At 55.2% G+C, this 13,621-nt stretch overlaps 1 protein-coding gene across 5 annotated transcripts in view; it reads left to right on the forward strand.

The window, feature by feature from the left end:
- IQSEC3 (IQ motif and Sec7 domain ArfGEF 3) overlaps window positions 1–13,621 on the forward strand; it is a 105,140-nt gene that overhangs the window by 4,902 nt on the left and 86,617 nt on the right. The window lies entirely within an intron of this gene.

A 13,621-nucleotide genomic window follows, 5' to 3' on the forward strand; every position in this document is an offset into this window, starting at 1 on the left:
AACCAAATGTATGAAGTGTCTTGTTCATTCACAATCCTGCATTCTGTGATGCAGAGAGATAGGAAAGAAGCAAGTGGCCCCTGCTCAGCACACAGGGAAACACAGATGTAGGAACATCTAAACAAGTGAAGCATACTGTAGCTGCTGGGGCTACCCTCTGTCAGAACAGCACAGAATAAAAAGCGTGAACATACAAATCATGTCTACAGCCAGAGGGAAGGTTTTCTTGATTGGAGTCCATGGTTCAAGTCAAGGAATGATAAGAGACAAGGAGAGCTGGAAAGGGAACAGAGCCCTGAACATTCCATTCATGCAGATGTGTGTATTGCATGTGCACATCACCCCACCCTGTGATGGTACAGTACATAGTGCCTGCTTCCCCTTCCCCACCAGGCTTAACCTATCTCCAAGGCAAGGAGAATCTCAGCACACAGGGACCATATCGACCTTGTGTCTGAAAGGCCTATTCATTGAGGAAGCTTCTTTCGGCCAAGGTTCACCAATCAGCCTCTCTTCTTCCTCAGCCCCCACCAAGGGGCTGCCGGCCTATGGTGAAGACTGAGAATGGGCCCAGGATGGAGTCAGTCCTCTGAGCATAGGGAGTGTGTGTCTTTTGGCTCATACCTGGAAGCTGCCATGAGGGAGAGATTTGCTGTCTCCCACTTTTCCAAGAGCCTAGACTCTACCCTCTTTTTTTATATACAAAGCAAAAAGAAACAAATCATTCTCTGCCTCTGGGTAACCCCAAGTGTCTCCCTACTCCTCCCCAGCCCCTGTGACTTGCTTTAGCCCAATCTTCTCCTTCCTCCCAACCCCTCCCCAGACCCACAGCATCAACACACAGGGCCTGACAAAGGCCTCCAGGCATATTGCCCGGCTGCCCCCAACCAAGCAAGAGGAATGGCAGCCCATCCTGCTGACTCAGCAAATATCCCTGCAACCTGAGTTCCAAAGGCTTCTTGGGGCAGAGCCAGTTGGATTCCAGGCTAGGTGAGAGGGAAGGTAAGGGATGGGGAAATAGCTGGGCCTGTGGTGGGAAAGAGACTCAACTCCTGAGTTTAAGTCCTGTGGAAAGGGTTTTAGGCAAACTGCCTTTGCTGGAGGGAGAGGGCTAAACACCTCGACACACTGCCAGTGCCCCTGGACACAGGGCAGCAGCATTGCAGTAAGGAGTTTCTTAGCGAGAGATCCTGGGGACACTCACACTGCCTTGGCAGGCTCCCAGATGTGAGGCTATCTGGCAGAGTCTCCCAGGCCAGGCCCCTGAAGCAACTTCCTCCTCTGTCCCTGGAAAAGCACGAAGTGCAAGCCCCCACAGGCTGCAAGGAGCTCTGTGTTTCCATGGAGGAAACGGGTGGCTGTTGGCATCTCCAACAGCAAGGACATTAACAAGGAGCAAGGAACCCGGGTAAGCAAGGGAGAAGGTCGCCCTTCAGGCTGATAGGAACTTCGGGAACCCACAGGATCATAGAACATCCAGGGGCTAGGCTTCGGGCAGGCACACCCTGGCAGGGGTCCTGCTCCCCACCTACCAGCTGTGAGACCCTTCGTTCATTATTGACTTCAGCCTCTGTTTCTCCACGTACAAATTAAGGAGCAACATCTACTTTAAAGGGTTGTTGCAAAGTTTAAATTAGTATTGCTCCAGGCACACAGTCAGTGCTCAATCATTGCAGTCCTGCTGCAGATACAGAACCCAGGGCCAGGAAAAGAGGCCTCTCTGATGCCAGACGGCAGTGATAGAGCAGCCAAAAGCCAGGCTCAGGATTCCTCCACTCTGCCAGGCCACCTCCCCCCCACCCCAGGCTCTTTCCCCATGGACTCCTCTGCCTGCAGTTGAGCCATTCCAGATCCATGAATCTGAGCTCACCTTGGAAAGTGCCAGGCAAGACCAGTCCACCATCCCCAAGTGATCTACAATGAGGCCCCCACACCCTCAGAGATGGACATGATCTCTAAGCCCAACTCGATTCTCTGCCATTGCTCCTTAAGATCAGGAACTCAGAGACCCCGGTTGCCCCCCAGTGCCCTGTGGCCCTGAGGATGGACTCCCCCATCCCTAAGCAGGGAAACCACAGTCACCCAGGAAAAGGCGCAGTGACTTGGCAAGGACAGCGTGCAAGTGGGGGCAGTTTCCCCCAGTTCTGCTTCCTGGGGATGGAAGTCAGACCTCTCTCTTGTAGGACGTGCAGATGGAAAAGGAGGGCGAGTTCCAGAGGAGAGGAGGCCTGGTGTGGTGGTGTGGGTTCCGGAGTGGCCTTAGGGGCAGGACTCTGGTTTCATTGCCTAAGCCTACAGGGTAAAAGAGGTTCCTTCTCTTCAAGGCTTTTCTTAGGTGGGAGACCTGCTAGGAAAGAGAAAGCATAAGGAAAAGATAGTGGCTTCCACACTTCTCTTACTTCTCTTCCAGGGTAGTGGTGGCTCTAAGGCCACCATGGGCAGTGGCCAGGTATGGCACTGGGGCTGGAGAGATGGGGACAGGTTGTGTGCTCTTCATCTATAATATCAAATCTGGGCAGGTTTGGTCACTCTGAGCCCAGCGGCTGAGCTAAGTGCTACCTTTCCTCCCCAGTGCGTGGCACCTGTGGGCAGAGGGCATGCAGGCAGCCTGTCGGTGTCCCTGTCCAGAGAAGGGCCATGTTGTGTGCTGGCATCAGGCCATTCTCTCAGTGCCATGGCTGCAGGGACTCGGGGCTCTATGTGCTGGATCAGGGCCCCCAGCCCCTCTGGGAAGTCAAGCATGTGTCAGATCTGGAGGGATCCTGTAAGATCACCTGACCCAAACTTTTCTTTTGGTCCATGAGAATACTAAGGCTTGAGAGAGAAATGGCTGCTGTCTCCAAACTAGTTAGTGGCAGAACCAGGTTTAGAGCTCTGCACTTCTTCATGCAATGCTCTTGGCACTTCATGGTGATGAACCAAAAGAGTGGGTCAGGGCAGCTCCGTGGTTGTGCGGGGCCAAACCGAGAGCTGGTTCCTGGGACATGGAAAGAGATCTCTCTGCCCTCCTCAATCTTGCCTATGACAACAACTCCACAACCAGAGGGCGCTTCGGCGCATCAAGGCCATCCTCTCTGTGCAAGGTCTCCTAGGACAGGCACGTTTACTCCTCCCAGTCTTTTACTTCAGTACAAAGAGCTTATCTGAGCAGCTTCCGCGAGCAGGATGGAAAGAGAAGAGGATACCAGGGTAGCACTGCTTGGGTGACGGCCAGGGCAGGAGGCTCAGGAGGGAGGCAGTGGAGTCTCAGCATATCTTTTTATTATATTATTATTATTATTTGAAAGGCAGAGTTACAGAGAGGGAGGGAGGGAGGGAGAGGAAGGGAGGGAGAGAGAGGGAGGGGGGGAGAGAGAGAGAGAGAGAGAGAGAGAGAGAAATAGCGATCTTTCATCTGCTGGTTCACTCCCCAAATGGTTGCAACGGCCAGAGCTGTACTGATCCGAAGCCAGGAGCCAGGACTTTCTTCTGGGTCTCCCACATGGGTGCAGGAGCCCAAGGCCTTGGGCCATCTTCTACTGCTTTCCCAGACCATAGCAGAGAGTGAGATTGAAACAGGAGCAGCTGGGACTCAAACCAATGCCCATATGATATGCTGGCACTGCAGGTGCTACAGCACAGCACCAGCCCCCCTCACTGTATCTTTATTTCCTGTTCATTTTGCAGGGACTTGGAATTACTTTGCATGGCCCTGGTAAGGAAAAGGCAGTGACAGAGAGCACACCCACACTGAGTTGTCATGGAAAATTCATGGGCTATAGAAGGGAGACTTTCCCAATGGGTTTCATGTGCAAAGGTCATAAGAAAAGGAGTTAGGCAGCATCGTGGTGCTCGGTCAGCTCCTTTGCTCCGTTTCAGGATCTGAAAGTCATCTGGGGGATGGCAAAATAGTCACATGGTTCTACTAGGGTTTACTATGGGGTGGGAAGATGTGGGCAGGAAGGACCAGAAGGCCAGAGGGTGGTGACCCATGGGGCCACAGAGGATGGGAAATGAGACCCAGCCTTAATATGGAAATTCCCAGTGTGAAGTTACTGACTGGAGGGAGAGGAGACGGTGTCAGCGCCAAGGAAGAGCTGGGTTGGGGAAGGTCCCAAGGGAGCAGGCCCACGGCTGAGCATGGGTGAAATACCAGATTCAGAGCCCGGGCTCTTAGGGCTGGCTGGGGACTGAAGGGGACCAAGGCTGGAGGGAGACTGCCATCCCAGGGAAGCCACCTGAGCCTTCCTGTCCAGGAGCAAGGAGAGGCCGCCTCTCTGTCTGTCCGCAGCCTCTCCCTCTTCTGCCAGCCTGGGAAGCTGCAAAGACTGAGCCAGCGCCAGCAGGAAGTGCTGCGTCTCCATCACGCACGTGCAGCCCAGGCCGCAGGTCCAACAAGCTGTGAGCAATGGTCTGTGAGGATGCGAAGGAAAGGAGGCCTGGGCTGTGGCCCCTCCTCAGCAGGAAAGAGGAGAGACAGCTGGGTCCTGGGCCCACAACTTGGCCCAGGATGTTCACCAGGAACCAGCACCCAGGCTCAAAGCCTTCTCTTCTTACTTAATTAGGTGTGACAGCTCTGGCAAACCATCAGGAGGGGAGTGTGTGTGGTGCCATCGGTGGGGACAGCTGCGCATAGACCAGTGTGCTATGGGCGTAGGCTAGGAGAGCAGGTTGCGGACCTAACCCACACCCAACAACCCGTAGGTCTCACAGCAAGGCTGGGCATAGCTTTATCTTCTGTCCCCCAAGGACACTGCCGCCTGGTCACACTGTCAGGCTCCACGTCCCCTCCTTTCTCTGCCTGACAAGCTACATCCCTTTGGGCCAGCAGGTTCCTCCTGCATCTTCCCACTGTGAGATGGGGCTGGGTCAACAGGGCCCCCACCTACCCGTCCTTCTGATTCCTCACTCTGCCTGGGACAGCGCTGGGCCAGAGTGCGCAGGTGCAGGGGCTGTGCACGGAGGGAAGTGACTGGAGGCCCAGGAACAGAGCAGTGCGGTGGCTGACTTTCCCTGCAGCTGACTGTGGCCTCGCCTTGGCCAGGGACCACGCCCTCTCAGGGGTTGGGAAATGCCCTGTGCCAGCCTCAAGCCAGGAGTGCAGAAGCAAGGGAAATCCACCATTTCTTCTTTGATGAATGATTCCGACCTACCACATTTTTCATTCAATGCTTCTGATTCAGCACGGTTAAAAAGAACAGAAACAAAGCTCTGCAGAGCAGGTGGAAATTTCGTGCTTGGGTCTTAGCCTCAGGGTTTTCTGCCTAGTCTTTAGGGACCGGTGCCGTGCACGCCCCCAAACAGGCTCACCTGGCATCCTCAGGCACGCGTGATGCCACTTAACGCACAGCGGCCAGAGGGATCGCCAGGGACAGGGAGAGGCATTCGTGGGGCAGCACGGGAGAGAGCTGCTCTTTTCCATCCATGACACCAGCGCTCCGCTGCAGCGCCCTCCCTCGTAGATCCACAATGGAAGCTTGGAACAAGCCCCTCCCCTCTCCGGGGGCCTCCCGTTCAATGGGGATAACCACTCCTTCCTTGCCCCGGGCTCACCAGGTCTGCGGCGAAGCAGAGCTGGAAGGGAGCCGCTGCCGCCCGAAGGACCCGGCTTAGCCTGTGCAAAACGTGCTCAAGGCCAAGCCGGAGGAGGAAAGCTGGGCGCGCGGGGGGGGGGGGGGGGGGGCGCAGCGGGAGACTCGAAACTCATCCTCCCTTTCGAGAACAACAGGAAGCAGACCCCTGTGGTCTCCCGCGCAGGAGGAGGTGAAATCTGCACAGGCTTCCAGCTTCCAGGGACACTGGAAATTTCCACTGCGCTCCCGCCGGCTGTGACTGCCTAAAAGCAGGAGGGGGGCGCGGGCTCCAGAGCGCCCCTCCGCCCCCGCGCCCGCCTCCCTGGCCCCCTGCGCGCAGGAGCTCCGCGAGCCTGGGGAAAGCCCCGGCTCCCCCGCCGGCCCACTCCCGCTGCGCGCTTCCTCGCGGGGGCGGACACCTCCGGCGCGGGGAAGCCGCACGCCCCCCGCCGCCCCTGTGCGCCCCGCCCGCGCTCGTCGGCAGACCTCGCTCCGCAGACCTGGGCCGGCTCCGCGCCTGGCTGCTTCCCGCGGCCCCTCCCACTCGGTCAGGAGCTCGCCTCCGCCCGCCTACGAGTCTGGAAGCGCAGCTCTCCCCCTGTCCCCCCCCCCCCCCCCCCCCGCCTCCGCCGCTTGGGCCGCTCCTCCCGGGGATCCACGGGGAGCGGAGGGGGCTGCGTCACCGCTCGCCGCTGCGGCTCGTGGGGCCCCGCGTCCTGGGATTGCACCCGGGTTGCGCACTCCTTTTCCGGACCCCCAAAGGCGCCCGCACAGGCTGAGGCACACGGATCGCCTCTGGAGCAGGGAAATTAAGGCGGGAGCGATCAAGAGGGTCCGGGAGCAGGATGATGTCTCCGAGGTCCCCCTTCTGCTCAGCGGTCACCGCTCAGTCTTCACAAAGTGGCCCTTGCAGGAGGGTCCCAGCTGTGCCTTGGCCTTCTCTAAATATATTTGTATTTAAAGAATCATATTCTGAGGATTGCCAAGGTGGTAGCTCTGTGATAAGAGCCTAATAGTTGCAAGGGTAGCGCTAGGGTTGAATCTTGACTCAGTCCTTTACTTACTATGATCTCCTGCTGTGATGGCCTCAGTTTTCCCGTCTGTAAAATGGGGACTATGAGTAGTGCCAACCTCATTGGGAAAGCTAGGAAATATCAGAGGTCATGCAGATAAAGCACCCAGGAAGCCGAGTTTCCCCGGGGCAGGGCCCAAAGTGTGATCATTGCTGTTATTTGAGGACCCTTCAGGGGATAAGAATTGAGACAGTGATTTTGAAAGGGGTGGGGGGCAGTGCAGGGGGAGAGAGGTGTCTCCGGCCCGTAGCTCCCAGAGGGCTCCGGGATGTGCCAGCCCTCACAAATCCGCAGAGCCATGTCTGCGCCAAGTGGCCTTGTGGGCAGCTGTGCCAGAACACGGGAGGCTGGAGGGAGCCCTCAGCCGGGCAGGTCCAGGACCCATGCCTCCCTTCAGATGTCACCTGGAAGCTGCCAGCCTGGAGGAGGCATCCAGCCCCAGGTCAGCCACAGCCAGGCCTGCCTCACTTGAATAACTGAGGCTTCTGGCATCTGGACTTGTGCTGGCTGCTTCTTTTTTTTTTTTCTTTTTTCTTTTTTTTTTTTTTAACACCAAAAAAGTCTTACTCTTTACACAGCCCTGTTTGTCCATTCTGTTAATCGAGTTGTATTCCTTTATAAATTTAATTTACTGTTTTTCCAATAGATCATAGATTGACCTAGTACCAGATTTAAAGATACAAGAGTTCCCAGGAAAAACTTCCACCCCTGACCACTTATCCCTTCCCCCGGCCCCAGCTGGCAGCAACCACTGCGGGCAGTTTCTCTTGTAGCTTTGCCCTTTTTAGACTTTTGTCTGTGAACATTCAAGCTGTGTGTGTGTGTGTGTTCACACAAATGGTAGTGGACAGCAGTCTGTTCTGCACCTTGATTTCCCCATAATAAAGTATCTTAGTGATCCTTCCAGATTCAGTATAAAAAGAGCTGCCCTCCTCTTTAACACCTGCTCGGTGTTCTGTGTCCGCTGAGAGTTTTGGTAGGCAGGCTCTGGGTAGCTGTGATCACTGCCCTGGAGGCTGGGGCGGGCGAGGGGGTTTTGCTGAGGGCCAAGGTTGGGGAGGCGGGCACACACTGGGGGGAGGGGCTCCACTTGAAATGGCCCCTCTGGCTGTTGACCAACTGCAGAAGAAAGATTGAGCAAATGTGCTTCCCAGCCGGAAAGCACTCTGGCCTGGCTCGCTTTTGTTCCCTGGGCTGCTTTGTTGCCAGCAGTCAGCCCACTTGGGGGAAACCACGAGGGCTTCCAATCTTGTTCAAAACAAGGTGAGGCCTAAAGGCCCATGGGAAGCCTTGGCGAATAGCTCAGAGACAAGATGTAAACCAAGTGCTCACAGCCTGTGCACTTTCCTTCCTCGCCCCCCGCCCCCTTCCCCAGGCTGAGCACACTCCTGTCTTTGCTAAGAGCAAAATTGATTCTTCATTCCTGTGTCTTGGGAAACCTCACTTTCTTCTGTGCATAGGTGTATCGTTTCATGCAGCCTTTCAATCACTTTACTTGCTGCATATCCACCGTGTGCCAGTGCAGTGCTGAACACAAAACTCCCAGATCCTTCAAGAAGCAGACAGAGGTCAACAAAGACTAATAATGAAGACGCCAGGCTTCTGATGGGGAAGTGCTCTAGAGAAAAGGAAAGCTGAGCAACCTGGGGCCCGGGGAGGGCCTCCCCTGGAAGCTGACCCCTGAGCAAAGGTGGAGGAGGGGAGGAAGGGCTTCTGGGCTTATCTGGGGAACAGTCGGCACCGAGGCCCAGAGCAGGGCGCCTGCCTGGTTGCTCAAGGGGCTCAGGAAGAGCAGCCTATGGTGAAATGGGAGAGTGCTGGGGTGTAGGGCGGGTGGGAGAGTCTCAGCTGGGATTTCCAAACCCACCGGGCAGGGTGGAAGTACGTAGGACATTGTAGCTCTCACGATGGCTGCTGGGGCTGGGGGTCAGCGGAGGCTGTTGCTCTACTGGCACTGAGCGGGCAAGAGCCTTGGCAAACATCAACCAGCAAGGCAAGAACCAGAGACCAGGCCACTGGCGATCCTGCAGAGCAGAGTTTTAGGAGGGCAGTGGGGTGCAGGCTTGTAGTGTGGATTTCAGTGAGAAACACAGAGGCTGATGTTGTGGCACAGCAGGTTAAGCCGCCGCTCACGAAGCTGGCATCCCGTATCGAGCACCAGCTCAAGTTCTAGTTGCGCTGCTCCTCATCCATCCAGCTCCCTGCTAACACACCTGGGAAGAAAGTGGAAGGTGACCCGAGTACCAGGGCCCCTGCCACCCACAGGGGACACCCAGAGGGAGTTCCAGGCTCCTGACTTTGGCCTGGCCCAGCCATTGCAGCCATCTGGGGAGTGAACCAGTGGATGGAAGATATCTCTCTCTTCCTCTGTCTCATCACTCTCCCTTTCAAACAAACAAAATAAATCTTTTTTTAAAAAAAGAGAAGGAGAAATAGAAGATATATCCAATGTAATGTGTTGACCCTTACTGGGTCTTAATACAAACCAAGCAGCTGGAAAAAGACGTTTTTAAAGCAATCAAGGAAATTAGAACAGAGAGGGCATATTACCTAATATGCGAGAACTCCTGTGACTTTAGTGAGGACAATGATACTGCTACAGTATCTTTTGGATTTTCTTGCCTGTGACAGAATTGTTGCACAGCAGGTTAAACCACCACCTGTGATGCCCAGCATCTTGTATGAACACCAGTTCAAGTCCCAGCTGCTCCACTTCTCTTCCAGCTCCCTGTTAATGTGCCTGGGAAAGCAGCAGATGATGGCTCAAGTGCTTGGGCCCCTGCTACTCAATGGGAGACCCGGATGGAGCTCCAGGCTTCTGGCTTCGACCTGGCCAAGCCATGGCTGTTGTGGCTATTTGGAGAGTGAGCCAAAACCTCTCCCCCCCCCCCCATTTCCCTATCACTCTGCCTTCCAAATAAATACAATAACATTTGAAATTCTTACCTTTTAGAGATGTATTTTTTAAATATTTTTAAAAGATTTATTTATTTGAAAGGCTTTGAGAGAGAGAGAAGAACGAATCTTCCATTCATTGGTTCACTCCCCAAATAGCTGCAGCAGCCAGGCTGGGCAAGGCCCTAGACAGGAGCCGGGAACTCCATCTGAGTCTCCCACATGAGTGGCTGGGGCCCAAACACTTGAGCCATCCTCCAGTGCTTTTCCCAGACCATTAACAGAGAGCTGGATCGGAAGTGGAGCAGCCAGGATTTGAACCGGTGTCCAACACCAGCCCCTCAGACTTCTTCTCAGTATGTCCTAATAAAACTCCCTGCATTAGGCTCCCTTCTGCATCCCAGCAGCATGAGATTGCTTGTCCAGGGATGCGGATCCAAGCAATACAGTTCTGGCAGGTGCGGCTCTAGGCCTCTGCTTTCCACTGCCTTCCTGCCGGCAAGTGCTGTAACATGCACACAAATTCCCAAGAGAGGTTTGTTCAGAATGCACTTGGCTGGCACTCAGCCCTGGAGACTGTCATTCAGTGGGGGAGTTCGGGAAGGAGGGTGACGTGTGCGTTAAACATGCTCTCCAAGGCTCCTGATGCCACTCGCTGCTTAAAAGTCCATTAGAACAGATCAGGCTGAACCCACTCATTCATCAGCAGGCACACAGACATCCAGGCCAGTGCTGTGTGCAGTGAGGCTAGTTGGGGCAGGTGGGATTAAAACAAGGTGAGCTGTGCTGCCCAGGAGATCCTGAGCATGCTGTTGTTACTTCAAGATGGTTCTTCCAGGGCAGGGAAGGATTCACGGAGCACCTAGTACATGTCAGGCTCTGTGACAGGCTCTGGGGACTCCTGGTGACCAGGTCAAAGACTGCCGTGACACAGCTCAGGTGCAAGAGAAGACAACAAAGGAGGAAATCCAGATGCGTGGGGTAGCAACTCCTAAGGACAGAAAGTCAGACAAGAGGGTGAGTGGCAGGAGAGCAGCTTTGACAGACGAGACTTCTTAGGAGGTCCCCTCCGGGCGAGAGAGTAGATCGAGCAGAGTCACGTGGAGACGTGGGGGAAAGCGTGCCATGCAGAGACCCTGGGGCTGGCGGAGCAGAGGGAGGGGAAGGAGGCCAGAGAGGAGAGGGCTCGGGCCTGGGCCGGGCGGGTAATGGGGACTTGGGGCTGGAGAGTGATGTGGTCCCTGCAGGCAGAAGCGGCCAGGCGTTTGGGCGGAGAGAGCCCTGGAGTGCGATTCACACTCTCTCAGCGTTGGCTCGCTGGTTTCCTTCAACATCCAGGTGTTTGTACCCACTCATTACCCTGAAGGGAAGGTGCTTCCATCTCTGCTTCTTGGAAGTGACATCTGAGGTCACACAGCCACTGCGGTATCTGCAGGACTCCTGGGCGAGCTGTCGCCTATGGCGCCAGAGCAGAACTGTCCCCACCTTAAGGGGACTCCCCTGTGGTAGGAGGAGCATGTCCCATGGACAAAGCCCAATCCGGGACAGTCAGGAAGCAAAAAGCCTGTGGCTCCATGCCCACTTGACAGTTGTTTCTGGTGTTGCAGCTCTGAACTTGGCCCTTGGCCCATGCCTCTCTCGTGTCAGGCAGGACACATGGCCACAAGATAGAGGGTCTGCAGCCCTGGACCACAGTGTATACCACCACAGCCAACGTGGCCAGGAGGGTTCACACAGGGGACAAAACACCATTGGTCTCTGTGTGTGTGCTTATGTGTGCATATGCATGTGTGTGCACCCCAGGGTTGTATGTGAAAGTGTGTATGAGGGGACTTCAAAAAGTCCAATGAAGTAGAATTAAAAGACAAGTTTATTTTGGTGCAAAAAGTTTCTGCAATTCCTGCATGCTCATGCGCGTATACATATGTAAATGTGGCTAAGAGTGAGTGTGTGTGCATGCACATATGTAAGCATGTATGCCCGCCTGTGTGCGCATAGGTCTGGCATGTTTTACAGAGGACCAGATTGGGAGTTCACTCAAACTTCTCTGCATTTAGGCACAAGCTCCAAATGTGTGCAGGAATGGAGATGTGTGTGTCAAGCACTGTATGTGTGTGTGCATCCAGGGCGTGTGGATGAATATTCTTGTCCTGTGTACAAATCCTTGCACAGCCAAGCCACCGGATATAAGTCAGTTGAATACTAGGGTTTAGCCGATTGCCCAGGAGCAAACGAGTGTCTCTCTGGGTAGGCAGGTAGCAGAGTGGGAGTGCAGGGATGCCGTGAGGAGAGCTGGTGCTTGGAAGCTGGTTAAAGCTGTGAGATTGATTAGGGGTTGGCAGGATGAGGTTTTGTGTTTCTGTCTGGCTTCAAGAGTCTGGCTGTGCTGTGAAGAGCAAGATCAAGGTCAAGGGGAGGCCACCTCCCCTGTGGCTGTCTGGAGTTGAGTGGTGTGGTGAGAGCACGGGGGGCAGTGTGCAACAGGGGATGGGGCCAGTGTCTTTCCTGGGGGTTCTCAGAAGGGCGTCACACCTCCCCTAGCCTTTGCTTCCTCATCAAACAGCGTTGGTAATAATAATAATAATGATGATGATAATAATATAGCATTTGCTACAGGTCTGTTCTTAGGGCCTTTGAAAGTGTTCTGTAAGTCAGAAACACTGCCATTGTCATAGATTGGACCACGCTGTCCCCAAGCCTACAGCACTGCATGAGCAGAGCTGACTATAGGTGGACTCATGGCGCAGACTGTGGGGATGGGATGGCAGGCTTGGCAAGCCCCTGAGGCTGGCACAGGTCTGATGGCCTTGATCTGTCCGCACCAGCCAGCTTTGCCCAGGCACATGTCTGCCAGGTAGGAATGAGAGCTCCTGTGAGGAAGCTGGCAAGATGCAGCCAGGGGCCCGGCTCCATCACTTGGGCTCCATTGCCCAGCCTGGCACTGGAAGCTGTCCTGGCTCCCTGCAGGAGGTCAAAGAGGCTTCGAGCCAGGCACCTGGATGGCTCTGGGGTTGCTGGCAGAGGCACTCGGCTGGCCTGGGAGGAGAGAGGGCAGCATGAGGAAGCCCTGATTCTCTGTGGGACTGGCCTGGGGCAACGTGGACAAAGGAGAAGGCTGTTCCACTCCAGCTGCACACTGAGATGCCTGCTCGAGAGCCAGGCTGGTACCAAGACTGTGTGATAGTAAGCAGGTATCTCAGTGTCTCGGAGCCTCCTCTTCTGTAAAGCAAGGATTGGAGTGAGGTGATGTTTGCAAAGTGCCAGCGCTCTGCCTTGAATGTGTGACAGGCAGGACGAAGAGGTCTGCAAGTTTGTGGCCTGGACTTGTGCTTTTGTCCCCATGCCTGTGCATGCTCCGTGTATGTGCAGGTTCCCTGCACATGCCTGCTTCATGACTGTGCAGGCTCCATTCATGGGGATGTCTCATGTGTGTGCGTGCTTCATCCCCCACTTCTGTCCAGCATCCCGAGGAACAAGGACTTAGCATTCAGGTGACAAATGACACATGGGAGATGCCATGGACCAGGCCACGTTCTGTACTGGATGTAGAGGTGAACCAGCCGGTCAGATATGGCTCTGGGAATCCCACTCTGTGTGCGGAGACACAGCATGCATATTAGCATCAGTGATGCCTGGTAGACAAATGAATGCTGCGGCCCCTAATACCTTAGGGAAGCTTCTGAGGTGAGCACCTCTGGCCTCGCAGGGCAGAGGGCTGGGGGTCAGGCCCAAGAGCGAAATCAGGGAAGACCGCAGGAGCAGTGTTGTGGGCACTGGGTCCTGCAGGGGGCGCAGCATCTGGAAAGCAGGATTTGGAGGGCGTCTGGGGTCTCTGGCAGAGGCTCCCACCCCACCTAGTCCGCTTCCTAGTTGGGAAATGGGGGTGTGGATACAGCCTCTGCTGTGTCCACGGTCTTTTTGAGTGGCTTCTCAGTCTACGGCCCCAAGGCTGCCAGAGGAGCCACTGGGCCTTGGGCCCCCAAGGGCATCCTGAGTCAGACCTGGCTCCGGCATGATAGACAGCTCAGCTCACTCATTCATCACACAGCTGTCGGCGCCTTCTACTGCAGGTGAAGAAGCTGAGGCTGGGTCGGGCAGAGG

Source organism: Oryctolagus cuniculus, chromosome 9 (assembly GCF_964237555.1).
Source record: "Oryctolagus cuniculus chromosome 9, mOryCun1.1, whole genome shotgun sequence".
NCBI classification, from domain to species: domain Eukaryota; kingdom Metazoa; phylum Chordata; class Mammalia; order Lagomorpha; family Leporidae; genus Oryctolagus; species Oryctolagus cuniculus.